At 46.2% G+C, this 20,379-nt stretch overlaps 1 protein-coding gene across 7 annotated transcripts in view; it reads right to left on the bottom strand.

The window, feature by feature from the left end:
- AKAP13 (A-kinase anchoring protein 13) overlaps window positions 1-20,379 on the bottom strand; it is a 532,570-nt gene that overhangs the window by 511,370 nt on the left and 821 nt on the right. The gene's annotated exons all lie outside the window — the stretch shown is intronic.

Raw genomic sequence — 20,379 nt, 5'->3', positions numbered from 1 at the left:
CATGGTGTGAAAAGGAGAGACATGATGGGGCCTCCTGAGGTGCAGGCTTGGTACAGATTCTTGGCAGCTAAATGGTTAAGAAAAAAAACGTAACCAAGAATAATAATTGAACATTTTAATAGCAATCCTTGCGGTTACACAATTCCACGTCTCCTGAACATCTCCCTGCCCTAAAGCATATTTCCTTACCAGAAGGTCTTGCTGCAGATATTCTGTTCTACATTTTGAAAGGCTAAAATATTTCAAAACAGAACACTGTAATAGGTGCATACACACTGGGCGTTTTTGCCCAGTGATGATCTTGAACTTCGCTGGTAGGAAAATATCTATTTATATAGCTACAGTAGGAGTGGAAAGTGCTTCACTCGGCTGTACATCGCTAGCCCATACACACTGGACGAGTTTGTGCTCAAAGTAGCTCAAAATGCCAAAAGTGAGTTACTTTGAGCTCAAAATCGCCCAGTGTGTATGGGCCTTAAGAGAGACCTGCCCCATCACAATAACTACAGTCCCTCAGCACTCCCACCTGAACACTGTTTAGCAGTCCTGCCATAACAACTTACAATGAAACGCTGCTTTATGATTTTATAAAAATGTTTTTAAAGCCCCTGAAGGACTCATATTACAAACAGTCTCTCTCTTCAACCTGTATAGTATCTATAAAAGAGGCCTATCTCACTACTCCAATACCCATTGGTGTGCACAGTACATTTCATTAGAGTGTGCACCTGGCGGAAACGTAGAGCAATCTATTCAGCACCATACCTAGTAACACAGAGAGGCTTGTCTAACACTATCTTCTTGTCATCAATAACCCCTCTCACCATGTCACCCATCATATCATGTATCACACAATCCTCCCCATATTATCATATCCCTATCAATCCCTCCAACTCCGTCACCTCACTTATCCAAGACCATATAATACCCTACATTAAGTGTGCTCAATTCATATCATGGCAGACAGAACTGGAGGGACTATCCTATATAATATAGGCATAACTCACTGACTGACACTGATGTCTGACATTAGGGTGTGCACAACCTCAACACTATTACACCTATGTCTGGGTATGGATCAATGGATTAGGTCGACAATCAATAGGTCGATCACTATTGGTTGACAGAGGGATAAGGTCTACATACTAAAATTGTCAACATGGGACAGGTAGACTGCATAAAAAGGTTGATATTTTTCAACTTTTTTGGTGTCTTTTTTTGCGTTAACATGATCAGGAACTCCAATTAGTGCACCACGTCCCCTTTGCATGCTGCGGGCAAGGTGCCTTGCTCCGCTACAGCTGCACTCAGCACAGGTTACTATTCCCAATCGTAGTGCACGTGGATAGTAAAGAAAAACGTAAACATCGTAAACATTTTTTTAAAAAGTCAAGTTGACCTTTTCATGTGTCAACATGTTCTGTGTCAACCATTTTAATGTGTCAACCTTTTTCCTGTGTTAAATTATGTCAATGTCGACCGATAGTGGTCGACCTAATCCATGTTAACCTACCATCCGGGTACCGTCTGTACCATACAAAAATAACTGATCCCCTTTACCTTATGTACTTAATCCTTCCCCTCACACATAGGGAGCAATTCAGCCAAAGATGGCCACAAGGTAACGGGGTACCGACCATGTCGCAACACCTTACATGCACCAACACTGCAGATTGTTTATCACTGCGCCAGAGAGGTGCGCAGGTAAATCTGCAATGTTATTGCAACACAATTATCTGTGATGTGCAAATATCACCATAATAATTGTTAATGCAGTCACCTCTATCTTCTTTCTCTTATACAATTCTCCATACTGGAAAACGCTATTGTCACCAATATGGGAATGCAATTGTTTTTCCCTGCGGTTGTCAATAAAAGGCCTCCACATTAAAAGAGGCCCATCATAATGCAGCACGATGATGACCAGCCACCCAGCTGGCCACAGAGTCAGCCATAAATCATGAGTATTAAAATGTTTTCTCTCGTTTTCTCAGAAATGTATGCAATTTTTGTATTTTTATGAATGAAGAAAAAACATTGGACCTCATAGTGTAGAAGGTGTACACACCCACGTGGCTCTGGCCCCACCCACACTGATCACAGCACCTCCGCATCTCACAGTAGGCCCTTGAACATTTTCCGCTTCAGGTCGATGGGTATCCAGACTATAGATCTACACTAAAAAGGTCTACAGTCAATAGGTCTACCACTAATGGTAGACATGCATTAGTTCGACAGGGTCAAAAGATCTACAGGGTCAAAAGGTCGACATGTAAAAGGTAGACAGGCCAAAAGGGTCAAAAGGTCAACATGACAATGGTCAACATACATATGGTAAACAAGTTTTTTTTTTTTTTAATTCTCTCCAATTTTTTCTACTTTACCATCCACATGGACTACAACTGTGAATAGTAACCTGCCCGAAACACGGCGAGTTAAGCTAGTCATGCAAGGGGACGCAGTACACTAATGGTACTTGATTGTGGCAGAAAAGTGACAAAACACAAAAAGATATTGAAAAAAAAATTGTCTACCGTTTTTGTGCCAACCATTTCCATGTCGACCTTTTCTACTGTCTACCTATTCTAGGTCAACCTTTTTACCCTGTCTACCATTAGTGGTAGGCCTATTGCCTGTAGACATTTTTAGTGTAGATCTAATAATCCACACCCAGGCAAGGTGGCCCTTAATCCATCCCTGTTGTTGCTGCGTTCGGGAGAGAGTAGCTACGGGGGCCACATTTTAGCTTGCAGTCCCCTGAGGTGGCAAGCTGAAATGCGCAAAAAGTTGGCTATTTGGGTGCCCAAATAGCATTTTTTGCATTGCGCCCATTAAACTACATGGGTTTAGCCACTTTATTACAGATTGTTTGGGCGCAAAGTGAACAAAATGTTTTTTTGAAGTTCGCCCCGCGATCTAATTTTAAGGGATCGATTCAATTGTTTTGCGAGTGCCCAAACATATTTGGAACCCACCGGGGCTATTCAATCGTTGTCCCTGCTAGGTTCGCATGCCCCGTATGCACACCTATCGCAAATCAGCTACCCATCTAAAGTACAGGTTTGAGCGCCCAAACCATGGTATTTATGCACATTTCATCTCGCACCTCAGGAGGCTACGAGCTGAAATGCGTCTGCCCGGCTGCATGCGCATCCACACTGGACAACAATTGAATTGCACCGTTGGGGCCACCTAGTGGCAACCAGGGAGACAGACAATTTAATCGGCCCCCATATGTGAGATCAGGCGCGAAAAAACAATTGAATCGCTCTCTAATTAACAGTGTGGAGAATACAGTTAAAAGGCTGCAGATCCCATGTTGAGACATTCACAGATCTACTACTTAGGAAGAGGTGAGTTTCCATCAAACAATCCAGAGAAAGGCGTTATCACTGCTCCTAAATAGAACCATGTATCTCTTCCATGTAAAGCTGATCATTGTATTAAGAGAAATGTAACTATCTGCCCTGCTATTACATAAACTGTACTTTAGAAAAGCTAAAAGCCTAGTCTTTCACATAGACCTGCTTATGCTTGCCAATTCTTCTCATGAACAGCTGATGTCAATGAAAGAACAGGTGATTATCCCGCACAAGATTAGCCTTTTCTTTTTTAAACTAAAGCTCTAGGAATAGATCATCACAATTTAACCACCGCGTGGCTGCACATTGTATTTGTGTGTTGGGGTGGGTGCGCATTTAAAATTAAAACATCACCAGGAAAAAACAAAACCTATTTACAGGTCCTCTTACAACCATCCATTTTCACATGAAAAAAGTTCTGCAGTGGCCGGATGGCGGTCAGCAAGCTTTCCCCAAGCCACAGCAAACTTCTGGCATCACATTCTGCGACACATTTTAAAACTTCAAACTAAAATGTAACAACTTAAGCTAATCATAAAAACCAATCTAGCTACAATAACAAAAAGACATTCTATAAAATGCACAACAGTTTCTGCAATACAAAACATACAATTTCAATATCTGTAAGCATGTCACAAAGAAGTGATACGGTAAAGTGTGAAGACATCTATCTAGATCATGGGTGAAATCGCAAAACTGTGGCAGGGCATGCTGGGATGTGTAATTCTACAGCAGCTGGAGGGCTTGTTATTGCCCACTCCTAATCTAGATAATACACTGTCTATGGTAAGCGCCATTTATAGATGTTTTGGGAGGGATGTAATGCTGTCCGAGTTTGCCGGAGGTGCTGGTTGCCAGCTGAACTCTGGCGTGTTTTTTTAAAGCGGCAATCATTTACAAGGCAAAACCATGCCTGGTAAATGATTGTTGCTTTAAAAAAAATCTGAGTTCGGCCGGCAAACCGCATCTCCAGCAAACTCGGACAGCATAACATCCCACCATTTATGCAAGATTACCCTAAACTAGCTACAACTTTTATATTATATTATATAATGATATATTATCTATATTGCTGTGACATTTGGTACTGAGGATGAATATGTTAGATGTCGGGGTGCCCACCTTGTTAGTATATATGCAGCAATCCTCGTGTGGAACCTGGCAGTTACCTCTATAGAAGAATTCAGGCGAGGAGTGCCGCTTCACTTCTTCTATAGAGGGAACTGACAGGTTCGACACTAGGATTGCTGTAAGTATGTATGTCTCTATATGCACACACACACTCACTCGTGTATATACAGATGTAAACAGTATTTACAGTTTTGAAGAATTGTAATGTCCAACAGTGGTTTTCATAACAATTTTCAACATATAAGACATATTGGGGCAGATGTATTAAGCCTGGACAAGGGATAGAGAAGTGACAAAGCAGTGATAAGTGAAAGTGAAAAACGCACCACGCAGTCAGCTCCTAGCTGTCATTTTTCAAATCCGTAAAATCCAGTAGAGCAATTCAATTGTTTCAAGAGTCCATTAATTAGCTAGCTTGTTGCGCCCAATTAGAATTAAGGTGTATAGCAGATAATAAGATTTTACTCACCGGTAAATCTATTTCTCGTAGTCCGTAGTGGATGCTGGGAACTCCGTAAGGACCATGGGGAATAGCGGCTCCGCAGGAGACTGGGCACAACTAAAGAAAGCTTTAGGACTACCTGGTGTGCACTGGCTCCTCCCTCTATGACCCTCCTCCAGACCTCAGTTAGGATACTGTGCCCGGAAGAGCTGACACAATAAGGAAAGGATTTTGAATCCCGGGTAAGACTCATACCAGCCACACCAATCACACCGTATAACTCGTGATACTATACCCAGTTAACAGTATGAAATATAACTGAGCCTCTCAACAGATGGCTCAACAATAACCCTTTAGTTAAACAATAACTATATACAAGTATTGCAGACAATCCGCACTTGGGACGGGCGCCCAGCATCCACTACGGACTACGAGAAATAGATTTACCGGTGAGTAAAATCTTATTTTCTCTGACGTCCTAGTGGATGCTGGGAACTCCGTAAGGACCATGGGGATTATACCAAAGCTCCCAAACGGGCGGGAGAGTGCGGATGACTCTGCAGCACCGAATGAGCGAACTCTAGGTCCTCCTCAGCCAGGGTATCAAACTTGTAGAATTTAGCAAATGTGTTTGACCCCGACCAAGTAGCTGCTCGGCAAAGTTGTAAAGCCGAGACCCCTAGGGCAGCCGCCCAAGAAGAGCCCACCTTCCTCGTGGAATGGGCTTTTACAGATTTAGGATGCGGCAGTCCAGCCGCAGAATGTGCAAGTTGAATCGTGCTACAGATCCAGCGAGCAATAGTCTGCTTTGAAGCAGGCGCACCCAACTTGTTGGGCGCATGCAGGATAAATAGCGAGTCAGTCTTTCTGACTCCAGCTGTCCTGGAAACAGATTTTTAGGGCCCGGACTACGTCCAGCAACTTGGAGTCCTCCAAGTCACAGGTAGCCGCAGGCACCACAATAGGCTGGTTCAGATGAAACGCTGAAACCACCTTTGGGAGAAATTGGGGACGAGTCCTCAATTCCGCCCTATCCATATGGAAAATCAAATAAGGGCTTTTACAAGACAAAGCCGCCAATTCTGACACACGCCTGGCCGAAGCCAAGGCCAACAGCATGACCACTTTCCACGTGAGATATTTTAGTTCCACGGTTTTAAGTGGTTCAAACCAATGCGACTTTAGGAAATCCAACACCACGTTGAGATCCCAAGGTGCCACTGGGGGCACAAAAGGGGGCTGAATATGCAGCACTCCCTTAACAAATGTCTGAACTTCAGGTAGTGAAGCCAATTCTTTTTGGAAGAAAATCGATAGAGCCGAAATCTGGACCTTAATGTAACCCAATTTTAGGCCCATAGTCACCCCTGATTGTAGGAAGTGCAGAAATCGACCTAGCTGAAATTCCTCCGTTGGGGCCTTCCTGGCCTCACACCACGCAACATATTTCCGCCATATGCGGTGATAATGGTTTGCGGTCACTTCTTTCCTAGCTTTAATAAGCGTAGGGATAACTTCCTCCGGAATGCCCTTTTCCATCAGGATCCGGCGTTCAACCGCCATGCCGTCAAACGCAGCCGCGGTAAGTCTTGGAACAGACAGGGCCCCTGCTGAAGCAGGTCCTGTCTGAGCGGCAGAGGCCATGGGTCCTCTGAGATCATTTCTTGAAGTTCTGGGTACCAAGCTCTTCTTGGCCAATCCGGAACAATGAGTATAGTTCTTACTCCTCTCCTTCTTATTAGTCTCAGTACCTTGGGTATGAGAGGCAGAGGAGGAAACACATACACTGACCGGTACACCCACGGTGTTACCAGAGCGTCCACAGCTATCGCCTGAGGGTCCCTTGACCTGGCGCAATATCTTTTTAGCTTTTTGTTGAGGCGGGACGCCATCATGTCCACCTGTGGCCTTTCCCACCGGTGTACAATCATTTGGAAGACTTCTGGATGAAGTCCCCACACTCCCGGGTGGAGGTCGTGTCTGCTGAGAAAGTCTGCTTCCCAGTTGTCCACTCCGGTAATGAACACTGCTGACAGTGCTAACACATGATTTTCCGCCCATCGGAGAATCCTTGTGGCTTCTGCCATTGCCATCCTGCTTCTTGTGCCGCCCTGTCGGTTTACATGGGCGACTGCCGTGATGTTGTCTGACTGGATCTGTTGTAGAACTTCCCGAGCCAGTGCTACACCGATCAACAACTGTTCCCTGGACCTCGCCTTTATAAGGAGATCGTCCAAGTACGGGATAATTAAAACTCCCTTTCTCCGAAGGAGTATCATCATTTCGGCCATTACCTTGGTAAATACACTCGGTGCCGTGGACAGACCAAACGGCAACGTCTGGTATTGGTAATGACAGTCCTGTACCACAAATCTGAGGTACTCCTGGTGAGGAGGGTAAATGGGGACATGCAGGTAAGCATCCTTGATGTCCAGTGATACCATGGAATCCCCTTCGTCCAGGCTTGCAATCACCGCCCTGAGCGATTCCATCTTGAACTTGAACCTTCTTATATAAGTGTTCAAGGATTTTAAATTTAAAATAGGTCTCACCGAACCGTCCGGTTTCGGTACCACAAACATTGTGGAATAGTAACCCCGTCCTTGTTGAAGGAGGGGTACCTTGATTATCACCTGCTGAGAATACAGCTCGTGAATCGCCTCCAGCACTGCCTCCCTGTCCGGGGGAGCTGTCGGCAAGGCAGATTTGAGGAAACGGCGAGGGGGAGACGTCTCGAATTCCAGCTTGTACCCCTGAGATACTACTTGTAGAATCCAGGGATCCACCCGTGAGCGAGCCCACTGGTCGCTGAAGTTCTTGAGACGGGCCCCCACCGTACCTGGCTCCGCCTGTGGAGCCCCAGCGTCATGCGGTGGACTTAGAGGAAGCGGGGGAGGACTTTTGTTCCTGGGAACTGGCTGTATGTTGCAGCTTTTTCCCTCTACCTCTGCCTCTGGGCAGAAAGGACGCACCTCTAACCCGCTTGCCTTTCTGGAGCCGAAAGGACTGTACCTGATAATACGGTGCTTTCTTTGGCTGTGAGGGAACATGGGGTAAAAATGCTGACTTCCCAGCTGTCGCTGTGGAAACGAGGTCCGAGAGACCATCCCCAAACAACTCCTCACCCTTGTAAGGCAATACTTCCATGTGCCTTTTAGAATCTGCATCTCCTGTCCACTGCTGAGTCCACAATCCTCTCCTGGCAGAAATGGACATTGCGTTTATTTTAGATGCCAGCCGGCAAATATCTTTCTGTGCATCTCTCATGTACAAGACAGCGTCTTTAATATGCTCTACGGTTAGCAATATAGTGTCCCTGTCTAGGGTATCAATGTTTTCCGACAGGGAATCTGACCACGCAGCTGCAGCACTGCACATCCATGCTGAAGCAATAGCCGGTCTCAGTATAATACCTGAGTGTGTATATACAGACTTCAGGATAGCCTCCTGCTTTCTATCTGCAGGCTCCTTTAGGGCGGCCGTGTCCGGAGACGGTAGTGCCACCTTTTTTGACAGACGTGTGAGCGCTTTATCCACCCTAGGGGATGTCTCCCAACGTGACCTGTCCTCTGGCGGGAAAGGGTACACCATTAGTAACCTTTTAGAAATTACCAGTTTCTTATCGGGGGAAGCCCACGCTTCTTCAAACACTTCATTTAATTCATCAGATGGGGGAAAAACCACTGGTAGTTTTTTCTCCCCAAACATAATACCCTTTTTTGTGGTACCTGGGGTGATATCCGAAATATGCAACACATTTTTCATTGCCGTAATCATGTAACGGGTGGCTCTATTGGAGTGTACACTAGTCTCATCAACGTCGACACTGGAGTCAGTATCCGTGTCGACATCTGTGTCTGCCATCTGAGGTAGCGGGCGTTTTAGAGCCCCCGATGCTTTAGAGACGTCTGGGCAGGCACAGGCTGAGAAGCCGGCTGTCCCACACCTGCTATGTCATCAAACCTTTTATGTAAGGAGTCGACACTGTCGAGTAATTCCTTCCACATAACCATCCACTCAGGTGTCGACCCCGCAGGTGGTGACATCACATTTATCGGCACCTGCTCCGCCTCCACATAAGCCTCCTCATCAAACATGTCGACACAGACGTACAGACACACCGCACACACACAGGGAATGCTCTGACTGAGGACAGGACCCCACAAAGCCCTTTGGGGAGACAGAGAGAGAGTATGCCAGCACACACCAACAGCACTATATAACACAGGGATTAACACTATAACTGAGTGATTTTTCCCAATAGCTGCTTGTATACACAATATTGCGCCTAAATTTAGTGCCCCCCCTCTCTTTTTTAACCTATGTAGTCTGGAAACTGCAGGGAGAGACTGGGAGCGATCCTTCCAGCGGAGCTGTGAGGGAAAATGGCGCCAGTGTGCTGAGGGAGATAGCCCCGCCCCTTTTTGGCGGACTTCTCCCGCTTTTTTCTATGTATATCTGGCAGGGGTATTTTACACATATATAGTCTCTATGACTATATTCTGTGTTATTTGCCAGCCAAGGTACTCAATATTGCAGCCCAGGGCGCCCCCCCCCAGCGCCCTGCACTCATCAGTGACCGGAGTGTGAGGTGTGCATGGGAAGCAATGGCGCACAGCTGCAGTGCTGTGCGCTACCTTGATGAAGACCGAAGTCTTCTGCCGCCGATTTCCAGGACCCTCTTCTTGCTTCTGGCTCTGTAAGGGGGACGGCGGAGCGGCTCCGGGACCGGACGACCGAGGCTGGGCCTGTGTTCGATCCCTCTGGAGCTAATGGTGTCCAGTAGCCTAGAAGCCCAAGCTAGCTGCAAGCAGGTAGGTTCGCTTCTCTCCCCTTAGTCCCTCGTAGCAGTGAGTCTGTTGCCAGCAGATCTCACTGAAAATAAAAAACCTAAAATAAACTTTCTTTTTCTAAGAGCTCAGGAGAGCCCCTAGTGTGCATCCAGCTCAGCCGGGCACAAAATTCTAACTGAGGTCTGGAGGAGGGTCATAGAGGGAGGAGCCAGTGCACACCAGGTAGTCCTAAAGCTTTCTTTAGTTGTGCCCAGTCTCCTGCGGAGCCGCTATTCCCCATGGTCCTTACGGAGTTCCCAGCATCCACTAGGACGTTAGAGAAATACCTGTCTAAACTCCTGATTATGGCGCCCAAATCACAGAGTTTTCACATATTTCTGCTCACTACCTCAGGAGGTTGCGAGCAGAAATGTGTCCGTGTCCCCACCCCCCATATGGTACTCATAGTACAATTAATTGCTCAGTCTGGCGACCACTAGTTACAACCGCTGAGGGAAACATTCAATCGCCCTATTTGAACATGTTCTTCTTTAAATGCATCTACTATATATTGTTTTTACCACAACTAATTATTTTGTGTGCACAACAGGGCAATTCAATTGTTGCTCAGTTCGGGAGCGAATAACCGCGTTCGCACACTGAAGTGGCGAGCTGAAATGTGGGAAGAGTCGTCTGTTTGGGCGCCCAAACAGCAGTGTGCGCATTGCACCCATGGGTTTAGTTTAGCCGCTACATGTGCAAAAAAACATATTTCCCCGTGATCTCCTGTCACTTTAGAAGCGTGAAAAGAAAAATGTAATCACTCCCTGCTAGTCTTACTAATACCCCTTTCACACCGCAGCTTTAACCCGGTAAATTGCCGATTTTTCAGACTTCCTAAACGGTTCTAGCTGCGATGTGAAAGGGCCACCTTGAATTTACCGTTTTCAAAATACTGGTATTTCGAAACGGTTAAAAAGCAGGGTCCTACCCGGTTCAGAACCGTTTCACTGTGCAGTGTGAAAGGCTCTGAAACGGTATTTCCAAGCCACAGGAGGTGATAGGCTGTCTCCATGTGTGATGTCACCAGGCAGAACTAGGAAACTGGTTGTTAAACACAGGAGACACATGAGAGTGGCTTTAGAAGCGTTTTCAGTACAAATATATTATACAATGGCAACTTGGAGTGATGAAAAGGTGAGGGAGCTGCTAAGAATCAGAGGGGATGAGGAAATCTGCAGACAAATAACTGGGACAGTGAAGGATGCACTCATATATAAAAACATGGTTAAAATGCTTCAAGCTGCTGGGTTCCATCGTACGACTATCCAAATTATTAATAATTAATTAATAATTATTAATAATGTGTGGGCCAGAAAAGTCCATTTATAATGACAACCACGGTTTTCTATGGGTGAAACGGGTTCAGTGTGAAAGGTACCAAAACGGTAATGAAATGGTAATAATAAGAATTTACTTACCGATAATTCTATTTCTCGTAGTCCGTAGTGGATGCTGGGGACTCCGTCAGGACCATGGGGAATAGCGGCTCCGCAGGAGACAGGGCACAAAAGTAAAAGCTTTAGGATCAGGTGGTGTGCACTGGCTCCTCCCCCTATGACCCTCCTCCAAGCCTCAGTTAGGATACTGTGCCCGGACGAGCGTACACAATAAGGAAGGATTTTGAATCCCGGGTAAGACTCATACCAGCCACACCAATCACACTGTACAACCTGTGATCTGAACCCAGTTAACAGCATGATAACAGCGGAGCCTCTGAAAAGATGGCTCACAACAATAATAACCCGATTTTTGTAACAATAACTATGTACAAATATTGCAGACAATCCGCACTTGGGATGGGCGCCCAGCATCCACTACGGACTACGAGAAATAGAATTATCGGTAAGTAAATTCTTATTTTCTCTAACGTCCTAAGTGGATGCTGGGGACTCCGTCAGGACCATGGGGATTATACCAAAGCTCCCAAACGGGCGGGAGAGTGCGGATGACTCTGCAGCACCGAATGAGAGAACTCCAGGTCCTCCTCAGTCAGGGTGTGCCCCTGACCAAGTATCAGCTCGGCAAAGTTGTAAAGCCGAGACCCCTCGGGCAGCCGCCCAAGATGAGCCCACCTTCCTTGTGGAATGGGCATTTACATATTTTGGCTGTGGCAGGCCTGCCACAGAATGTGCAAGCTGAATTGTACTACACATCCAACTAGCAATCGTCTGCTTAGAAGCAAGAGCACCCAGTTTGTTGGGTGCATACAGGATAACAGCAAGTCAGTTTTCCTGACTCCAGCCGTCCTGGAAACTATATTTTCAGGGCCCTGACAACATCTAGCAACTTGGAGTCCTCCAAGTCCCTAGTAGCCGCAGGTACCACAATAAGCTGGTTCAGGTGAAACACTGACACCACCTTAGGGAGAAACTGGGGATGAGTCCGCAGCTCTGCCCTGTCCGAATGAACAATCAGATATGGGCTTTTTTGAGACAAACGCCGCCAATTCTGACACTCGCCTGGCCGAAGCCAGGGCCAACAGCATGGTCACTTTCCCTGTGAGATATTTCAAATCCACAGATTTGAGCGGTTTAAACCAATGTGATTTTAGGAATCCCAGAACTACGTTGAGATCCCACAGTGCCACTGGAGGCACAAAAGGGGGTTGTATATGCAGTACTCCCTTGACAAACTTCTGGACTTCAGGAACTGAAGCCAATTCTTTCTAGAAGAAAATCGACAGGGCCGAAATTTGAACCTTAATGGACCCCAATTTGAGGCCCATAGACACTCCTGTTTGCAGGAAATGCAGGAAACGACCGAGTTGAAATTTCTTCATGGGGCCTTCCTGGCCTCACACCACGCAACATATTTTCGCCACATGTGGTGATAATGTTGTGCGGTCACCTCCTTCCTGGCTTTGACCAGGGTAGGAATGACCTCTTCCGGAATGCCTTTTTCCCTTAGGATCCGGCGTTCAACCGCCATGCCGTCAAACGCAGCCGCGGTAAGTCTTGGAACAGACATGGTACTTGCTGAAGCAAGTCCCTTCTTAGCGGCAGAGGCCATGAGTCCTCTGTGAGCATCTCTTGAAGTTCCGGGTACCAAGTCCTTCTTGGCCAATCCGGAGCCACGAGTATAGTTCTTACTCCTCTACGTCTTATAATTCTCAATACCTTGGGTATGAGAAGCAGAGGAGGGAAGACATACACCGACTGGTACACCCACGGTGTTACCAGAAACGTCCATAGCTATTGCCTGAGGGTCTTTTGCCCTGGCGCAATACTTGTCCAGTTTTTTGTTCAGGCGGGACGCCATCATGTCCACCTTTGGTCTTTTCCAACGGTTCACAATCATGTGGAAGACTTCCCGATGAAGTCCCCACTCTCCCGGGTGGAGGTTGTGCCTGCTGAGGAAGTCTGCTTCCCAGTTGTCCACTCCCGGAATGAACACTGCTGACAGTGCTATCACATGATTTTCCGCCCAGCGAAAAATCCTTGCAGTTTCTGCCATTGCCCTCCTGCTTCTTGTGCCGCCCTGTCTGTTTACGTGGGCGACTGCCGTGATGTTGTCCCACTGGATCAATACCGGCTGACCTTGAAGCAGAGGTCTTGCTAAGCTTAGAGCATTGTAAATTGCCCTTAGCTCCAGTATATTTATGTGGAGAAAAATCTCCAGACTTGATCACACTCCCTGGAAATTTTTTCCCTGTGTGACTGCTCCCCAGCCTCTCAGGCTGGCCTCCGTGGTCACCAGCATCCAATCCTGAATGCCGAATCTGCGGCCCTCTAGAAGATGAGCACTCTGTAACCACCACAGGAGAGACACCCTTGTCCTTGGAGATAGGGTTATCCGCTGATGCATCTGAAAATGCGATCCGGACCATTTGTCCAGCAGATCCCACTGAAAAGTTCTTGCGTGGAATCTGCCGAATGGAATCGCTTTGTAATAAGCCACCATTTTTCCCAGGACTCTTGTGCAATGATGCACTGACACTTTTCCTGCTTTTAGGAGGTTCCTGACTAGCTCGGATAACTCCCTGGCTTTCTCCTCCGGGAGAAACACCTTTTTCTGGACTGTGTCCAGAACCATCCCTAGGAACAGCAGACGTGTCGTCGGAAACGGCTGTGATTTTGGATATTTAGAATCCACCCGTGCTGTCGTAGAACTACTTGAGATAGTGCTACTCCGACTTCCAACTGTTCTCTGGACCTTGCCCTTATCAGGAGATCGTCCAAGTAAGGGATAATTAAGACGCCTTTTCTTTGAAGAAGAATCATCATTTTGGCCATTACTTTGGTAAAGACCCGGGGTGCCGTGGACAATCCAAACGGCAGCGTCTGAAACTGATAGTGACAGTTCCGTACCACGAACCTGAGGTACCCTTGGTGAGAAGGGCAATTTGGGACATGGAGGTAAGCATCCTTGATGTCCAGGGACACCATATAGTCCCCTTCTTCCTGGTTCGCTATCACTGCTCTGAGTGACTCCATCTTGATTTGAACCTTTGTATGTAAGTGTTCAAAGATTTCCCATTTAGAATAGGTCTCACCGAGCCGTCTGGCTTCAGTACCACAATATAGTGTGGAATAATACCCCTTTCCTTGTTGTAGGAGGGGTACTTTGATTATCACCTGCTGGGAATACAGCTTGTGAATTGTTTCCAATACTGCCTCCCTGTCGGAGGAAGACGTTGGTAAAGCAGACATCAGGAGCCTGCGAGGGGGAGACGTCTCGAATCTCCAGTCTGTACCCCTGGGATACTACTTGTAGGATCCAGGGGTCCACTTGCGAGTGAGCCCACTACGCGCTGAAACTCTTGAGACGACCCCCCACCGCACTTGAGTCCGCTTGTACGGCCCCAGCGTCATGCTGAGGACTTGGCAGAAGCGGTGGAGGGCTTCTGTTCCTGGGAATGGGCTGCCTGCTGCAGTCTTCTTCCCTTTCCTCTATCCCTGGGCAGATATGACTGGCCTTTTGCCCGCTTGCCCTTATGGGGACGAAAGGACTGAGGCTGAAAAGACGGTGTCTTTTTCTGCTGAGATGTGATTTGGGGTAAAAAAAAAAAAAAAAAAAAAAAGGTGGATTTTCCAGCTGTTGCCGAGGCCACCAGGTCCGATGGACCGACCCCAAATAACTCCTCCCCTTTATACGGCAATACTTCCATGTTGGAATCTGCATCACATGACCACTGTCGTGTCCATAAACATCTTCTGGCAGATATGGACATCGCACTTACTCTTGATGCCAGAGTGCAAATATCCCTCTGTGCATCTCGCATATATAGAAATGCATCCTTTAAATGCTCTATAGTCAATAAAATACTGTCCCTGTCAAGGGTATCAATATTTTCAGTCAGGGAATCCGACCAAGCCACCCCAGCGCTGCACATCCAGGCTGAGGCGATCGCTGGTCGCAGTAGAACACCAGTATGTGTGTATATACCTTTTTAGGATATTTTCCAGCCTCTCAGCTGGCTCCTTGAGGGCGGCCCTATCTGGAGACGGTACCGCCACTTGTTTTGATAAGCGTGTGAGCGCCTTATCCACCCTAAAGGGTGTTTCCCAACGTGCCCCAACTTCTGGCGGGAAAGGGTATACCGCCAATAATTTTCTATCGGGGGAAACCCACGCATCATCACACACTTCATTTAATTTATCTGATTCAGGAAAAACTACAGGTAGTTTTTTCACACCCCACATAATACCCTTCTTGTGGTACTTGTAGTATCAGAAATATGCAACACCTCCTTCATTGCCCTTAACATGTAATGTGTGGCCCTAAAGGAAAATACGTTTGTTTCTTCACCGTCGACACTGGAGTCAGTGTCCGTGTCTGTGTCTGTGTCGACCGACTGAGGTAAATGAGCGTTTTACAGCCCCTGACGGTGTTTGAGACGCCTGGACAGGTACTAATTTGTTTGCCGGCCGTCTCATGTCGTCAACCGACCTTGCAGCGTGTTGACATTATCACGTAATTCCTTAAATAAGCCATCCATTCCGGTGTCGACTCCCTAGAGAGTGACATAACCATTTCAGGCAATTGCTCCGCCTCCTCACCAACATCGTCCTCATACATGTCGACACACACGTACCGACACACAGCACACACACAGGGAATGCTCTGATAGAGGACAGGACCCCACTAGCCCTTTGGGGAGACAGAGGGAGAGTTTGCCAGCACACACCAAAAACGCTATAATTATACAGGGACAACCTTTATATAAGTGTTTTTCCCTTATAGCATTTTAATATATATATATATACATATCGCCAAATAAGTGCCCCCCCTCTCTGTTTTAACCCTGTTTCTGTAGTGCAGTGCAGGGGAGAGCCTGGGAGCCTTCCCACCAGCATTTCTGTGAGGGAAAATGGCGCTGTGTGCTGAGGAGAATAGGCCCCGCCCCCTTTTCGGCGGGCTTCTTCTCCCGTTTTTCTGAGACCTGGCAGGGGTTAAATACATCCATATAGCCCCCAGGGGCTATATGTGATGTATTTTTAGCCAGAATAAGGTACTATCATTGCTGCCCAGGGCGCCCCCCCCCAGCGCCCTGCACCCTCAGTGACCGCTGCTATGAAGTGTGCTGACAACAATGGCGCACAGCTGCAGTGCTGTGCGCTACCTTATGAAGACTGAAGAGTCTTCTGCCGCCGTTTCTGGACCTCTTCACTTTTCGGCATCTGCAAGGGGGTCGGCGGCGCGGCTCCGGGACGAACCCCAGGGTGAGACCTGTGTTCCGACTCCCTCTGGAGCTAATGGTGTCCAGTAGCCTAAGAAGCCAATCCATCCTGCACGCAGGTGAGTTCACTTCTCTCCCCTAAGTCCCTCGTAGCAGTGAGCCTGTTGCCAGCAGGACTCACTGAAAATAAAAAACCTAACAAACTTTTACTCTAAGCAGCTCTTTAGGAGAGCCACCTAGATTGCACCCTTCTCGGCCGGGCACAAAAATCTAACTGAGGCTTGGAGGAGGGTCATAGGGGGAGGAGCCAGTGCACACCACCTGATCCTAAAGCTTTTACTTTTGTGCCCTGTCTCCTGCGGAGCCGCTATTCCCCATGGTCCTGACGGAGTCCCCAGCATCCACTTAGGACGTTAGAGAAATACTGGTTACAACATGCGATGTGAAGGGGGTTTAACTGCTCAGACCCGTTTTAAGAACCGTTTAAAGAACCGTTTCAAAAGCAGGTTTTGCGATGTGAAAGTAGCATAAGCAAGGCGTTAATTAATATCTTTATTTGTTTATTTATTTTCTTATATAGTGCAGCATATTCCGTTGCGATTTACAATTAGAACAACAGTAATAGAACAAAACTGGCCTCGCAAGCTTAAAATCTACAGGGAAATAGGCATTGACAACCAGGGATAAATGAGACCTTTTTTATAATGGTTCACCAGATTGCTAGGTTCTTAATGGGTTGATATACCTGATGTTTTGCCTAGCCTAAACGCAACATATAGAGATATACATTACTCTGAGTATATGTATATAATGGTATTAGTAAGGATTCTAAACTCAAAAGATGACCCTTGTGTGTCATGTTCTGTAATTAGTTCCCTCTGTAAAACCTCAGTGCTTTTGTGATTTTTCTTTGTGTTATGGTTTTGTTGGTGGGGGTAATACTAAAACCACTGTATAATAGGAGGCTGGCTGTACAAAAGACAGCATGCGCCTTCTACTGTTTATGGACTCACATACCAATTGGCAAAGTATTTTGTGTGTCGTCAAACAGCAACACCTGGAGAGACACTTGTTGTCTTATCCTACACTGTATACTGTACTACAGTGCTGCATAAAAGCAATGTAGTATACACATATACGGTTAACCACATGGGCTATATGCTGGGGTTTCAGCGTATGTCTCCCTTCCTCCTGTATAATACCTGTGCACATACTCATTCTACTAGAATAGTGACAGACTACTGCATGTATATAAAAGATGTAAGGGAGCTCATTGTCCATATCATTTCTCAGTTCAGCAGGACAAACTGGCCATCATTTTGCTGCTATTTGTATACTTTGATCTAATGTAATCATTTAACTAACATGTTTTATTGCTGTGAAACTCTGGGCGTTACACAATCCACTTTTCAAAGGTTTAACTATTCAATCACCAGTGAAACAAAAAGGAGGACAAGACACGGAGGAGAAAGGGTTGATAAAGAAGCCGAAGACATCAAGTCTAACAATGCAGCTCTATTTCAGGGTTCCTGAGAACACATAACCACACAGGGTAGATTAATTATTCTCTACGGTTTAAAGGTCAATGGCTTCATGACCATTGCTAAGGGCATTCTGCCCACAAGATCTAACAGCAGATCCCCAAACAACGTTACTGAACATTCAACAGCATCACTAATTTCCACGATGAAGCAGAAATTGCGAGGAAATCGCAATTTCTGCTTCATTAAGGGGGGGGGGGGGCGCCGGTGAGCATGCTGGGTGACCTTGCCCAGCGATGGGCAGCCCCCAGCATGCTAGGAAAAGGATAGCAAAATCTACTATTTAGCAGAATTTGCTATCCTTACTGAATTAGGCCCATAATTTAGGAACCTCATTTTTAGCTAAACAGAGTGCATAATACAGGTGCATGAGAATTTAATTAGGAGGGGGCAACATAAGAGCCAAGATTGCTTTAAAGGTTATACATATGAGAGCCGAAAATCAAGACTTGTCAAAAGCATGGACAAACTTTGTATGTTGTCCTTCAAGTCATGTTCACAAAGCTTCCCTGCAGCATAGGGTATTTAAAAAGGGTCTGCATACACTGCCATATTTAACCTTTGATAATGCTGCAGGCAACGTCAAAACGATGTGAGGCAGCGAGAAGTCAATGCTCGTCAGAAAGTGTGTGCATTGGTCCATTAGCTTACGAGGTTTAGGGCAGGATTCAAATGTGTGTTCCCCATTTATTACAATAAATTTAAGGAGCATACACACTGGGTTTTTGCCCAGCGTGTATGCATAGCGATGATCACTGACATCGCTGGGCTAAAAAGCGCTCAGTACATACACACTGAGCGCTTTTCCCCCCTGCCCAGCGATGTTAGCGGGGATGAGCAGCTTTCCATAGCAGGACACTATGGAAAGCCGCTCACCCCGCCGTTCATCTACTGGTAATACCAGTAGATGAATGGCGGCCGCCAGCGATGAAGCGGGAGCGCGCATCAGTGCTCATCGTTTGGGCATACACACTGGGCGGCTTTGAGCTGAAAGCAGCTCCACACACCAAAAGTGAGCCGCTTTCAGCTCAAAATCACCCAGTGTGTATGGGCCTTTAGAGTGGTACCATACAGAACAATAAAGTGTCCCATCCTGTGAGGTGACATTCTATTCCTCAAACATAAATAAACAAGTTTAAAACAGATTGTTATAGCCTGGGGCCAAGTCCTTAAAGTGTTTTCATGTTTTACAGTTTGGAAAGAGCATACAGACTTTATATTATCTGCAAAGTTGTCGGCAGAAAAAAGTAAAATTCAGTTTATATCACATTTCCTGCAAAACTCTAGAATATAACTATGTTAAAAATGAACTATGAGCAACTAAAGTTTTACTTCGACACTCCTGGAAAGGGGGCACTACTTGACACAAACTATATTGAAAAAAAGTGCAGAATTCCAAAGATAAATGTATCAATGAGAAAAGAATGGTATCCGGTCTCTAGGTCGACATTCATTAGGTCGACCACTATTGGTCGACATGAGTTTCTCACAATTTTTTTTATTTTTTCATACTTTACGAACCACGTGGACTACGATTGGGAATAGTAACCTGTGCAAAGCGCAGCAGTAGCCGAGCGAGGCACCTTGCCCGAAGCTCGCTCGCCATGCGAGGGGACACGGTGCACTAATTGGGGTTCCCGTTCACTCTACGAAGAAAGCTACACAAAAAAAACCTCATGACGACCTAATGCTTGTGTCGACCTATTTTGGGTGTTGACTTAGTCTCTGTCGACCAATCAGTATCAGCTTTATTGGCCAGGTGTACTCACGTACACTAGGAATTTTTTGACCAACAGTGGTCGACCTACACACTGTCGACCTAAGTGTGGTCGATACTATGAACCACTCCTGAAAAGAACTGTGTGTAGGGCACTATTTAGTAATTCAGAGGATAAAGTTTAACATATTCAGTCAAATGTGACCGCAAATTATCAACAAGGAACAGTAGTTAATCTTTAACAGCAAATGTGATGTCATTCAGTTGTCAACTTTATTATGCACTGACATCCAGCAAATAAATACAGTAGCACAAGGCTTGCAGTTACACAATAGTTTGGATTGCATCCTTATAGTAGATCTGCAGCTACTATCCTGAACATGCTACAAGCAGTAGAAAGCTGCACAATCTGATTTTATGATAATGAACGGAAAGTGACAAACACATAACTTTAGGCGGCCCGCACCCCACCCCTGACTTGCAGGAAGTTTATCACTCACTCCATTGTACAATATAAAATCACAAACAGCTCTATGTCACCCTCATTAACAAGAATATTAATAGCAATCGGAATTATCACACTGACAGCTGTGATTGCAAGAGCCATGGATACATACAAAGGACTGAATGCTATTTCCTTCCAGTTTACACTCATTCCCTCAGCCTAGACCTGGCAAATGACCAGTGGGAGCTTTGTGGTTTAGGGACTGTGTAGGTGCATTGCCAAGCATC

The sequence above is a fragment of the Pseudophryne corroboree genome, chromosome 6, assembly GCF_028390025.1.
Source record: "Pseudophryne corroboree isolate aPseCor3 chromosome 6, aPseCor3.hap2, whole genome shotgun sequence".
Classification (NCBI taxonomy): Eukaryota; Metazoa; Chordata; class Amphibia; order Anura; family Myobatrachidae; genus Pseudophryne; species Pseudophryne corroboree.
Note: the sequence above shows the minus strand (reverse complement) of the source record. Positions and strands in the feature narration are given on the sequence as shown.